This window comes from Mesocricetus auratus, unplaced genomic scaffold, assembly GCF_017639785.1.
Source record: "Mesocricetus auratus isolate SY011 unplaced genomic scaffold, BCM_Maur_2.0 Super-Scaffold_100008, whole genome shotgun sequence".
NCBI classification, from domain to species: domain Eukaryota; kingdom Metazoa; phylum Chordata; class Mammalia; order Rodentia; family Cricetidae; genus Mesocricetus; species Mesocricetus auratus.
In genome coordinates, this window is record NW_024429192.1 from 45,523,794 (window position 1) to 45,536,981 (window position 13,188).

Consider the following 13,188-nt stretch of genomic DNA (forward strand, 5'->3'; position numbering starts at 1 on the left):
TGGCAGCATCTGCAATTGTCTTGACTGGCCTCTTCTCCACTATTTTAAGTGAAGCAGCACTCACATTACTCTGCAAATCACAGAGACTGGGTCCCTCTGCCTGATGAATACCTGAAGCTGTGAGACCTGTCTCAGACTCTGCTAAATAGCTCAATGGTTAGGAACAAAAGGATGGATATACCAAGTCAGTTAGGCTTTTCCTAGTTGTAAGCATTGTTGAAATTGTTCTTTGGTTATTATTATATAATTAATAAGATGAAAAGTGTTCCCCATCTGTTCAGAAGATCTTGCCTCATTCCTCTTCTCTGGGGTACCATGCATATCTCTTAGGTTCTTTCCTGTTTCCCTGACTCTCTGTTAGTGGAAGTACAGACTGGCACTATCCTGATCCATGTATAAAATCCATATATGAGAGAGTACATAACATGTTTGTCTTTTTGTGACTGTGTTACCTCACTCAGGATGGTTTCTTCTAGTGCCATTGTTTTTTCTGCTGAGTAGTACTCCATTGTGTAAATTTACTACATTTTCTCTTCAGTTGAGGGGCATCTAGGTTGCTTCCAGGTTACTATTACAAATAACGCTGCTATGAACATAGTTGAACAGATGTCCCTTTCTGGAGAATTGTCTAATAGCAAAAATATTACAGAGAATGAAATCCTGACCAACATCAAAATAATGGTGAGTAAAGACCTAGAAGGCAAATAAAATATGAAGTATGCATTATTTAAAGGTATCATCATTTTAAAAGATATTGTTTAGGGACTGGAGAGATGGCTCACCTGTCAAAAGCACTTAATACTCATGCCAAAGACCCGAGTTCAGTTCCCAATACCCGCATTGGATAGTTCAGAACTGCTTTGCACCCCAGTTCTAGGCAACCCAACATTTTCTTTTGATCTCAGTTAACACCAGAAATATGTGACATGCATTCATGTACATGCACATACACACATGCATTCATGTACATGCACATACACAAACATAATTAAAAACAAATATAAACCCTTCAAAGGGAAGATATTCTGTTTTAATTTCCTTTTATATGATAAAAGAGGACTTTCACTATATGCACAAAAACAGTTTTAGATACACAATCACTTTTTGAGTCTTATCAAAGGCAGGGTTTAGCAAGATCCAAATTGTGGGGCATCAAACTAACTGGTATTGTTCAAAAGTGTCAAATAATGAAAAAATTTGAAAAAACTTACAGAGAAATGGAAATTAAATGCAACATATTTTAAGAATTGAATCTGGAACAGAGGAAGAGCATTAATATAACTCAATTAACAATATTAGCATTTTCTTAATATCAGTAAATATACCAAGATTATAAGATGCTAACCTCAGGGAAAATTAGATGAAGATAAATAAAAAATTTACAAAACTAGAGTTAGAAAAATAGTATTACCCTTGCAATTCTTCTCTAAATCTAAAAGCATTTCAACAAAAATTATATATATATATATACATTTAAAATCCAGAAATTCTGCTACTGATCATTTATCCTAAGGAAAAAAAGATATAGGCAAAAATTTAACAACATGATATCAATTGAAAATAGCTCAAAGTTATGACGTAAGTAATTATTAAACATTAAAGTTAGAAACATTCTATAATCACTTAAGTGATATTTTAGAAGTACAATAATATAAATCTATTTGCATATGTAAGTAGATGTATGCTCCCACAGGAAAAAAAACACACATTTTATTAAAAGGGGTCATCACTGGGTTTGGAGCTCAGTGTTGATTATTTCCCATTGAAGTGGGACTTCAAAAGTATTTTTCTTTTCCCTTCCTTTGATTTTATAAACAAAAGTGTCTCCCTCTACTTCCTCCATTTCTTCTTCCTCCTCCTCCTCTTTCTTCTTCTTTCCTCTGTCACTTTTCTACAGAAAGTGCAACTATTGTCCATACCTGTGAGAGCACCTCAGTTAACCACATAGGCATTACATTAATGGCTTTGTATGACTTCTTAGTAACAGTAAAAGACCTTTAACTACTTTCCTCCATGACTCAAGATTATTGAAATTTATCAGCGAAGACTACTGTATCTCCAAAAGAGGCCCGGTGACAAAAAAAAATGAAAACAAGCAAAAAGCCAAACCCCTAAGAAATAAAGCTCTATCAAGGCCAGCAAAGGCTAGAGGCAAGAAGTATGGCTGTGGAGCAGAAAATGGTTCTGTTTGGGGGAGAGTAGCCATGCCTAATCAGTCTTGCCATAGTCAGTCTCTACACCTTCCTGAAAGATGGTACATAAGTTTAAAGAGCTAGATTAGGCAGCCTTAAAGCAATTTTACCATGGAATATTATTGTCCAGTGAACTACTTACTGAAGAGGGTGCTGGGGAGAAGAGCAATCCTTTGAAACCTTGGAATAATCATTAGACACATTTTCTGCACAAAATCTGCTGAGACAACACTATCTAAAATCCATTATCCAGCTTTTCTGTGCAGAAATGTTAGGAACTTCTCCAGGGGTAAAATATTGAAAAGAAGATTTCATTCAAATCCATCATGTGGCTGTTGTAATCACTGCCAGGGAATTCTGCTGTTAAGAAGGAGGTGGAGCTCCACTTTGGGCATATCTCAGGCAAAAAGAAAATTTACAACCAGAGAAGAAGCTAGGTTCTGTGGTGTAAAAAAAGAATGACAAGGAAGCATCAGGGATAAAGCAGGGTTCTGACCAAGCATACCTAAAAGGATTGTGGGTGAAGTTGGGCCTGGAGGATAGATCAACACCCAAGGAATGGGATAGCTGAGGATGAAGATGGAGTCAGGCAAATCAAAAATGATATAGTATCAAGTCGTGAATGTGTCCTGGGTTAGTTTAGTAACTAACCAGGCATGTGTTTTATCTGGAATCAGATTTTTGGCAAAAAGTACACAGTTGGGCCTAAAGACCCTTTGTCTTTAGGACTAGCTATCCATAATGATTATCATAATTCAGTTCAAGTAGAGCTTCAGTTTAGCAATACGAAAGCCACATGGCATTGGAGGAAGTAACTAGTGTCCACAGGCATTTGGAAGTCCTCTATCTCAAGGACAAAGTCAGCCAGATTTAGCAAGTTATTTTATAAGATGCCAGTTAGATGTGAATGTCAGATAAACAGTGAATAATCGTTTAGTATAAGCATGACCCAAATGTTGCATGACTACAGACTTACATAAGCAACTATTATCCTTATTATACATCTGAAGTTGATATTTAACTGAGTAACTTGTATTTGTTTTAGTGCTGCTATCAGAAGTGAATCCAAGTCCTCAGGCTTCAAGGATCAATCTCAGATGTTTCTCCTTTTTGTACCTTGAAGAGTTACTTGATTTTACTTTCAATGCAGGAGGTCAAATCCAGTGCTTTGTATATGCTAGTCAAGTACTCTAACACTGAGATACATTCTCAGTCATAAAATACTAGTGAGAAAAATATTAGACAGTATGGTGTATCTAATGTGTTATCCAGTAGATACAAAGAAAGAAAAATATGGGAGAAACAGCTCATCCTGACACTCTTCTAGCAAGAAAAGTGCTATTACTTTTGTGCTAACAGTCACAGCATGTTGGCTTTAATGAACTTTTAAATAGAAGCAATTCTTTAAACATTTTTAAGTGCAAGAAATATAAAAACTCTAAGACAAGTAACAAGGTATAAGCAAAACAACTAGCCTGTAGAACTCATGGAGAAAGTTTGGATTTCTTGATAACACCTTAATGAAGATTGGTGATAACTGATGTAATATTTAGAAGTATGATTCACTGCTGAGGGTAGTTTTCACACTGAACATATAAATCAGAGTACCAATACTGCACATGCAGTGTTCAATGAACATTGTACAACAAAGAAGCTGAATATTCAGAAATTTAAAAAACTCTTCAAAGTAATCCTGCTGAGAAGTGAGAAAGGGAGATCAGATAGGTCACTGAAATCCACTAAGGTGTACAATAATTCATGAGAACACATACAAACCTCATCACAAGGCAGGACTCATTGGCTTCTTAATATTTTTGCCACAGGAAAATTTGTGAACAAATCCTGTTTCCTCAGAGCTACGAATGACTGCAGGGATATTACTGTAGTTATTAATGTGCTTCTATTGTCTAGACTTCTGCACATTTTATAAAACAAGATATTCATCAATAGCACAAGATATTAATGTGCCTTCTTCTGTAATGAAGGATACTAATCCACTTTGCAGCCTTGATTCTATTTGCAATACAGGAAACAAACACGTAACAGATGTTCTGGAGTCAGAATGTCATAGGTGATAATAGAAGGACCAAAAAGAAACTTGAGGGCAAATTGACTGCCACCCATATAGAGAGCAACAACCCTCACAGGAAAAGTCAGCTGAACCAATATTTGACTTACTGTCCTTGCCTCTATCTGTTATTGCCCCAGAAGGTTTGTTAAGGGCTTAGCTGGGCAAATGTACTTTTGCTTGGTGGTCTAGCAAAGACACACATAATCACAGTGAGTTACCACTTTCTAGTTGTGTCATGTTTTCTTCAAGAAGGAATTACTTCTGTTAAGAATGGGTAAGTCAAATTAAACAATCGCTAAATCTTTGCCTTGCAATGCATTCACAAATATGTTCTTCACATGTGGTATTTAGCACATATTTTTATAGGAAATATTCAAATAAACTTTAAAGGTCCTATAGAATGTTGAAATTAATTTACTCAACAATTTGCTAGGGCCTAATATGTACAGATTTTGTTTGTATTAAAAATTAAAGGTCCTTGGATAAACAAAACAATTACCATGGTGAAGAAATACCTAAGGATTTCCTGAGTGTTATCAATAATGGCAAAACTGGAAGAAACCCAAAAGTTCATTGATAGTAGAGTGAATAATTAGACTTTATGACATTCACATAATAAAAAAAAACATCATCAATGAAAGGAACTAATTCACCCTAAACTAACCAACATGATTAAATTGTAAACGTAGAAGTCACAGACAAATTCAAACATCATTATTCAATTAAAATAAGGTTTCAAATTTGAGAAGACTAAATAATATATTAATGCTTGAGCCATATCTCCTATTGACAAAACCATAAAACAAAACAAATGAACATGGAGGATACAATTTAAGAAGAGAGTAAACAGATGCATTTGGCAAGGTGCCTCTGAAGTGCTGATCATGGCCTGTGTCTTTTTTTAAAAAATGCTTGCAACAAGGGTTGGTATCCCTGCAAGATTGTTTCTTAGACTCCCAGCATATATCAAAATCTGCAGATGTTCAAGTCTCATCATGTATTGTTTCTTGATTCCAGACAGTAAATGAAGAACTATTTATTGTTTAGAGTTTATAAGTTAACTTTTACAGTTCTTATATATGTGTTTCATTTTATTAAACATAAATTTAAAAATAATTGGAGAGGCTGTGTGGTGGTGTGAGAGAAAATGGCTACTATAGAAGTGGTAGAATTTGGAGATGTGGTCTTAATGGAGTAGGTGTGGCCTCATTAGAGGTAGTGTGTCACTGTGGAGTAGGCCTTGAGGTCTATGTGTTCAAGCTACACCCAGTGTCACAATTCATTCACTGTTGCCTGAGGATCAAGATGTAGAACTATCAGCTCCTTCTCCATCACCATGTCTGCCTGCAAGCCACGATATCCCACCATGATGATATGAACTAAACCTCTGAACTGTAAGCCACCCCAATGAAGGGTTGTCATGGTCTTGGTATCTATTCACAGCACTAAAAAGCCTAACTAAGTAAAATGGCAATCCTGCCAAATGCAATCTATAGATTCAATGCAATCCCCATTAAAATATCAGCACAATTCTTCACAGACCTTGAAAGAAAAATAATCAACTTTGTATGGAAAAAAAGACCCAGGATAGCCAAAACAACCTTATTCAACAAAGCAACACCTGGAGGCATCACCATCCCTGACTTCAAACTCTATTATAGAGCTGTCATCCTGAAAACAACTTGGTATTGGCACAAAAATAGACAGGTAGAACAATGGAATCGAATTGAACACTGATATTAACCCATACATGTTTGAACATCTGATCTTTGACAAAGAAGCTAAAAATATACAATGGAAAAAAGAAAGCATCTTCAACAAATGGTGCTGGCATAACTAGATGTTGGCATGTAGAGAATGCAGATAGATCCATGTCTATCGCCATGCACAAAACTTAAGTCCAAATGGATCAAAGACCTCAACATAAATTCAGCCACACTGAACCTGTTAGAAGAGGAAGTGGGCGGTACCCTTAAATGAATTGGTACAGGAGACAGCTTCCTGACCATAACACCAGTAGCACAGACACTGAGATCAACAATACATGGGACCTCCTGAAACTAAGAAGCTTCTGTAAAGCAAAGGACACAGTCAACAAGAAAAAAGGGCAGCCCACAGAATGGGAAAAGATATTCACTAACCCATCTGACAGAGGGCTGGTCTCCAAAATTTACAAAGAATTCAAGAGCCAAGTCTCAAAACTCCAAAGGATCCAATTAAAACGTGGGATACAGAACTAAATAGAGAATTCTCAATAGAGGAGTCTAAAATGGCTGAGAGGCACTTGAGAAAGTGCTCAACATCCCTAGCCATCAGGGAAATGCAAATCAAAACAACTCTGAGATACCATCCTGTCAGAATTGCTAAAATCAAAAATACCAATGACACTTTATGCTGGAGAGGATGTGGAGAAAGAGGGACACTCCTCCACTGCTGGTGGGAATTCCAACTCATACAGACACTTTGGAAATCAGAATGGAGATTCCTCAGACAAATGGGAATCAGGCTACCACAAGACCCAGCAATTCCACTCTTAGGCATATATACAAAAGATGCACATTCACACAACAAGGACATCTCTTCCACTATGTTCATAGCAGCATTATTTGTAATAGCCAGATCCTGGAAGCAACCTAGATGCCCCTCACCTGAAGAGTGGATAGAGAAAATGTGGTACATTTACAGATTGGAGTACTATTCAACAGAAAAAAAACAATGGAATCCTGAAATTTTCAGGCAAATGGATGGCACTAGAAGAAACCATCCTGAGTGAGGTAACCCAGTCACAAAAAGACAAACTTTGTATGTACTCTCTCATATATGGATTTTAAACATAGATTAGTGGAGTGCCAGCCTACAGTCCCACAGCGAGAGAGGCTGGGAAACAAAACCTTCATCTAATGACTGATGGAAGCAGAGGCAGACACCCACAGTTAAACACTGAGCTGAACTCAAGGAACCCAGTGACAGAAAGGGAGGACTGATGAGCAAAGCGGTTAAGACTGGGCTGGTTTAAGCCCCAGAAACAGCTGACCTGACAAGGGTTAGCTCTTGAATCCCAGACTGATGCCTGGGAATCCAGCATGGGACTGATCAAGACCCCCGAATGTGGGTGTCAGTGAGCAGGCCTAGGCAATCTATGGAATCTTGGGTAGTAGATGAGTATTTATCTCTGGAATACAAATGAACTTTGGGTGCACATCCCACAATGAGAGATGCTCTCTCACCCTGGACTCTTGGGGGAGGGTCTAGGCCCTGCCCTAGATGAAATGATGGACACCCCCATGGAGGGCCTTACCCTCCCTGGGGAAAGGAGAGGGTATGAGGGGGGTTGGTGGGAGGGCGTGGGAGGAGGGGAGGGAAAGGGAGAGGGACCTGAGATTGATATATGAAACAACCTTGTTTCTAATTTAAATTTAAATTTAAAAATAAAAAAGTATCCCTAACTAAGACAGGCAGGGATGATGATTCATTGAGTGAAACTCTTATCACACAAACTGGAACTCAAGTTCAAATTCCTAGCACCTATGTAAAACATCAGGTGTGGCATTGAGCATCTGTCACACCATCACATGTGTACAGAGACAAGAGGATCCCCAAAGCTGCTGGCCATGCAGCCTAGTTGAAGCATAAGATCCAGGTTTAGAAAAAAGAATCTGTCTCAAAAAATAAAGTGGACAGTAATTAAGGAAGGTATTCTCATATCATTACCTATGTCACCTATCACTGGTACATATATGTACACACACACAAACATACACATATACACGAACACATCACACACACACACACTAATGATTAGAGAATCCATTAGGATATAGATTCTCTATTTGAATATTACAGAATATGGAATCCTTTCAAATGCTTGGTAAATTCTTCTATTAAGAAAAAATTTTCCTTTGGTTTCTTAGTATTCTGACATTGGTGTTCAGTGAAAAATTCAAGTGGTCACCATTGTTGGGGAAATATGGAGAAAAGTGGATCATCTCTAGAAAAAGCTCTATCTCCCATTCAAATTTGGCTTTGGATAGTCACATCTTCTTAGATAAGAAACCTGTACTTCTAAGCACATAAATTTAAAATGATGACAATGAGTCAACTGAAATGACATCTCACTTCACATAACTATCATACCTATTATCTGAGAATAATCAACTGAATGTCAAACAAAATTAGGTGTGAGACTGCCTGGATGTATCAGTGACCCCATTACACAGATGAGGGAACTTAGATGCAGACCTTATTCAGTTAATATACTGAGGTGTCTTGCATGCTGATTAGAGCACTTCAATTAATGGACTATATTTGCATGGGTTGCAAAAAGGAAAAACATTATTTTAAATATGTAAGTGGGTTTACCAACAATAAACTAGTATAACTGAGGAAAAAAGTGAAAAAAAGCAGTTGGTATCTGGCCTCAGACACTAAAATATTTATATACGAAATTCTGGAAAAGATTTTCCCATGGCTTGAGAAGGATAAACAAGAGATATTATAGTTAAATTAAAATATGATAGATAGGTAGATATGCCTATTGATAGCAGGATTTGATAAATACATATGGCATCAGGAAAAATGAGTCTTGAGACACTTATCTTTCATTTTCTACACTTTTTCACACTGGTACTGTATTCCTTTTTAAAATTTAAATTATTAGGAAAAGTTTTAATGTAACAGTTTAGTGGCATAACATCATGAGTCTTCTGTCAAATCACTAACACTGTGATTATGTTTAATGCTGTTATAACATTACACACACTTTGATAATTTTGTATCCCTTTTTAAAGTGAGTGCAACATTTAGAGGTAAGATTTTGAAAGGTTATCTTTGAAGAACTCTGACATGATTTTTTTCAGATGTAATAAACAGAAATGTGTCAATAACCTCAAAATTCCCAGCCAGAGTGGAGCGAGGGTTCTTTGCCTTCTCACTATGGTCATCTGAGGAAAGGCCTGGTATAGGTAGATGATGCATTTTACAAACCTACCAAATTTGTAAATTGTTAATTAATGATGCCATCCCTGCTATTAATGGTTTCACTGGTACAGGTTCCACCGCATTTATATTACTGACATCTTTTTATGATACTAACAAGTGGTTAAGGCCTTCCTCTTGTGTCAATTTATGCTCGATTACTCTCCATGGTTCAGTATCTATGGAATCTTTCTTCAGATTTGACTGCTCCAAAACGACCGTCCATCTGACTGAGACACTAGTTCAGCCCCTGAAATGAATGAATTTACTTCACACAGAACTGAATCTAGAAGAACACACTAGAGTTTCCTAGCCTGCAGAACTCAGCCATTTTTTTCAACTTTCTCATTTGATTCAAACCTGTAAGGCTCAGTTGGGGAGATCCTTGAGTTTCTTCTTGCATTGTGTGAGTTTGGCCATGGTTATAGTTTGATTTGTTTGTAGCTCACCACTATCTCCAGATATGATGTTTTAATTTGGTTTTATGCTGACTTGCCATCTGATCCTGAACCTTCAGTCTTCAAAGTTCTTTGAAACCCATCCTTGATACAGGAATTAATTTGTCAGAGTCACGGTTAGTCACCTTGGGTTGCTCCTAAATGACAAAATCTATGGGGTAAGGAGGTTTCTGTAAAGTGGTTTGCTGTGAACAGGAGATAGCTCTGTTCTAGTCACAGACATGCTTGTGCCAAACTGTTGCATTTGAGCTTCCATTTGGCTTGTTTGAAATGGTCACATTGCATTGTAGCTGACTGAGGTGCCATTTGGAGAATGCTCAACAACATAAATGACAACTTCTGCCCGATCATCTGGCAATGTCTTAATACCCTGCACATTTACAGTAAGATTCTGGTTTCCCCCAAAAAACTTTATGCAATGATTCTACCAACTGCTGCTGTTGGCTTCTATTATCTATTTCTTTCTTGAGGAAAACTAAAATCACTAGCTGCTCTCTGCCATTTTTGCTGGGCACAAACCTATAACCTACTGATGGTCCCCTGCTATTGTGTATTGAAGCATTCAGGTACCAATCCAGTTCCAAAACCAGTACTTAAATCAATATTGGTTCCCAATGCTGCCTCAAAACAGGCCCAATGCCAAACCTTTATTCGCAGCATCATGCTTAAGTCTGGCAATGCCAATGTTTGCCAGGGCAGGAAATCTGAAGAGTAGAATGCACAGTAGTAAATGTTTGCTTGGCACCTTCAGATCCACCCATAAGGTAGGGTCTGAGGCTTGTCTAAAGTGACAGAGAGAGTCTTTAGAATTAGCCAGTCATGTTGATACTGCAAATATTTGGTTGGCCTGGACTTCCGTTGTGCAATTCGTGGTGCACTCATGTCTAAAAGGAAGCCTTCAGCCATATCACAGGATTCTCCCTCTTCTGGCTTAGCGTCACAGTTCTGATACTGGATCTGTTATCCCTGTTAATTAGACAGCTAAGCGTTTGCAAGTGAACTTTTACTCATAAGCTTTATTACAGGAAAACTGTTGAGTTGAAAGAAACTGGCGCTTGAGCTAGCTTAAATAAGTCTCCCTCATAGCACAGGAATTTCAGAATAGCCAGGAATTGAAAGGTCACCAACAGGAACACACTATCTCAAATGCTATCTTCTCCCTGCTCCTCTGCGCTTTATTGGTTTTCCTTTTCCTTTGTTCTATGTACAAATAATTTTCTTGCTTTTCTATTTACAAAAGATGGTTTCTATAGTTGGTCATTTTGTGTTACTGTAACAAAATGCCTAAAGCTGGGTATTTTCTTTTACAAAGAAGTTATTTACAGCCTCACAATTCTAGGGACTGTAAGTTCAACATGACACCAGTGTCTTGGCAATTATCTCTGGTTGATATACAATATGACAAAGAAGGTAAAATGGCAATACCCACAGGCAGAAGGGGCCAAACTAAAGTGCAAGCATGCTTGTGTAAGTACCCACTGTCTCTAGAAATAACTTCCTCTGTAAGGGCAAGTAGTCTTTCTGGACAAGAACTTTACATGACCTGATTCTCTGGTACTATACTATGCTTTGTAAAGATTCCTTGCACATGGGGACACAGGTTTCTAACACAGAAATGCTTCAAAAATACCTTCCAATGGTGTCCAAACAATAGTATTGTCCTCCCTTTCAGAATATGTATTATTTCCCAAAACTATCTCCTATGCTAAGCTATCTGATATTTTTAATCATGTATGACATCTCGGATTGAAATCCTAGTATTATTTAACCTTTCCAGAGTATAGGGATTTGTCTTTAATTTTTGCATTTTAGGAGAATAAGATTTCTGAGAATCAGAAACAGAAATGTTTCCTAATTTTTGCAATTTCCCCACATAAGAGAAAGAATAACATTTCTATTAAAGGGTCCTAATTTACTGGAACATCCTACTTGAGTGTGACTTTTTGAAATATTCTCTCCACCTCTTGTTTACAAAGTTTAATACAATATGTTGATAATAATTGTGCACGGTTTTCAGTAATACCATAGTTGAATTTTTATCTAGATATATTTTCCATTACATTTTTGTCAATTTTATTATCATTGTTATTCAACAATACTATATTTTATGTTAAAATATATAAATATATAAAATATATTTAAACATATAATAATATTTTCAAAAGATTGATTTTATTTTTATTTGTGTGGCATATGTATGCATGTAATCTCCTAAGTTTGTGTGGGTTCCTAGTACAGAGGTCAGAGGCCATACTCTAACCTGTGATACAAATTTTCTTTTAAGAGAGGAGTTTTCATTTAAGTAAAAAGTATTTGGGAAAACTCAAAAAAAAAACTTGGAGAAACCTAGATTGAAAACCTGTAGCTTTCAGGAAAGTCACTCTGGGACTACAGCAGGAGACAGAAGATGTGGAGTTATCCGTTCTAGCTAACCCAATGACAGCATGTCCAGAGAAATTTTGCCTGTCTCCTCTAGGTTGTGATACTGCCTATGGTATCTGGATGAATGTCTGTGATAATGAAAGGCAGGCAGAGAACAGAAATCCAAGCATTACATGTAAAGATAAACGTGTAGGAAAATGAACAATAGAAACCATTTCTAACCACAACATCAAAAACCCTGAAAGCTGAAATATTATGTACAGAGAAAGAATTGAAAATAGGCAAGGCCTATAAATTAGAGTGTGGTTTCTCTTTTATTCTCATGCCCCTGAAAGTGACTTTTCTAAGTTTGTTTCTTGTCTTTGCTTCAGCAATATCTATATGCCTTAGATTTCTACCTAGATATTTAACTAGACAAAAGATAATCATGGTGCTTATAGTATTTATTTAAAATGTGAATCTATCATGAATCATATCTTAACAGACAGGTGCTCTATGTCTGGTCATACAAGCTTTTTTCTCAGGCAAGAGAGATGTGAGACAGTTCTGGTGTGCACAACTTTGGTCTCAGAACCCTGACTATAGGGAGGGATGAAGAAAGGAAAAATACTGTGATTGGGTGGGCTGTGCTCACTCTGTTGGAGAGCACCTACTTGGAACCTCAGCATGTTATGAAGTACAGCATGGGGTGGGAGTGTTACCTGATCTCTGTAGGAGGTCTCTGTTGCAACCAGGATAAACATTCAGGATGAGAAGGAAGCTGCAATTTCTGTTCCTTGCACACACTGGTCATTCACTCATACTCAGACTCCCTAAGAAAGATTTTTCCATCCTCAAAGCATGTCCCAGACAAGGTTTTGCCACTCAGATGGGACTGAGCAATTGGAGTCCTCAACATGGATGCATATGTGTCAGACATACACATTCACTCAGGACTTCACTCACTTAGATTTTCTTCTACTTTCTATAAGAAAGTATAGGCTAGATCAACACCTCTCTCAAAGTGTCTAATTGTAAAGTGCTTTGATAAAGAGTCCCAAAAAAAGATTCAGCATAAGGAAAGTTATTACCCTGTAGAAGATCCTAGGTCTTGCTCTGCTGAACTGTGACC

General features: G+C 37.2%; 1 pseudogene; it reads right to left on the reverse strand.

The window, feature by feature from the left end:
- Positions 1 to 9,342: 9,342 nt before the first annotated feature.
- On the reverse strand, positions 9,343 to 12,870 carry LOC101832548 (annotated as a pseudogene).
- Between the last annotated feature and the right edge of the window lie 318 nt (positions 12,871 to 13,188).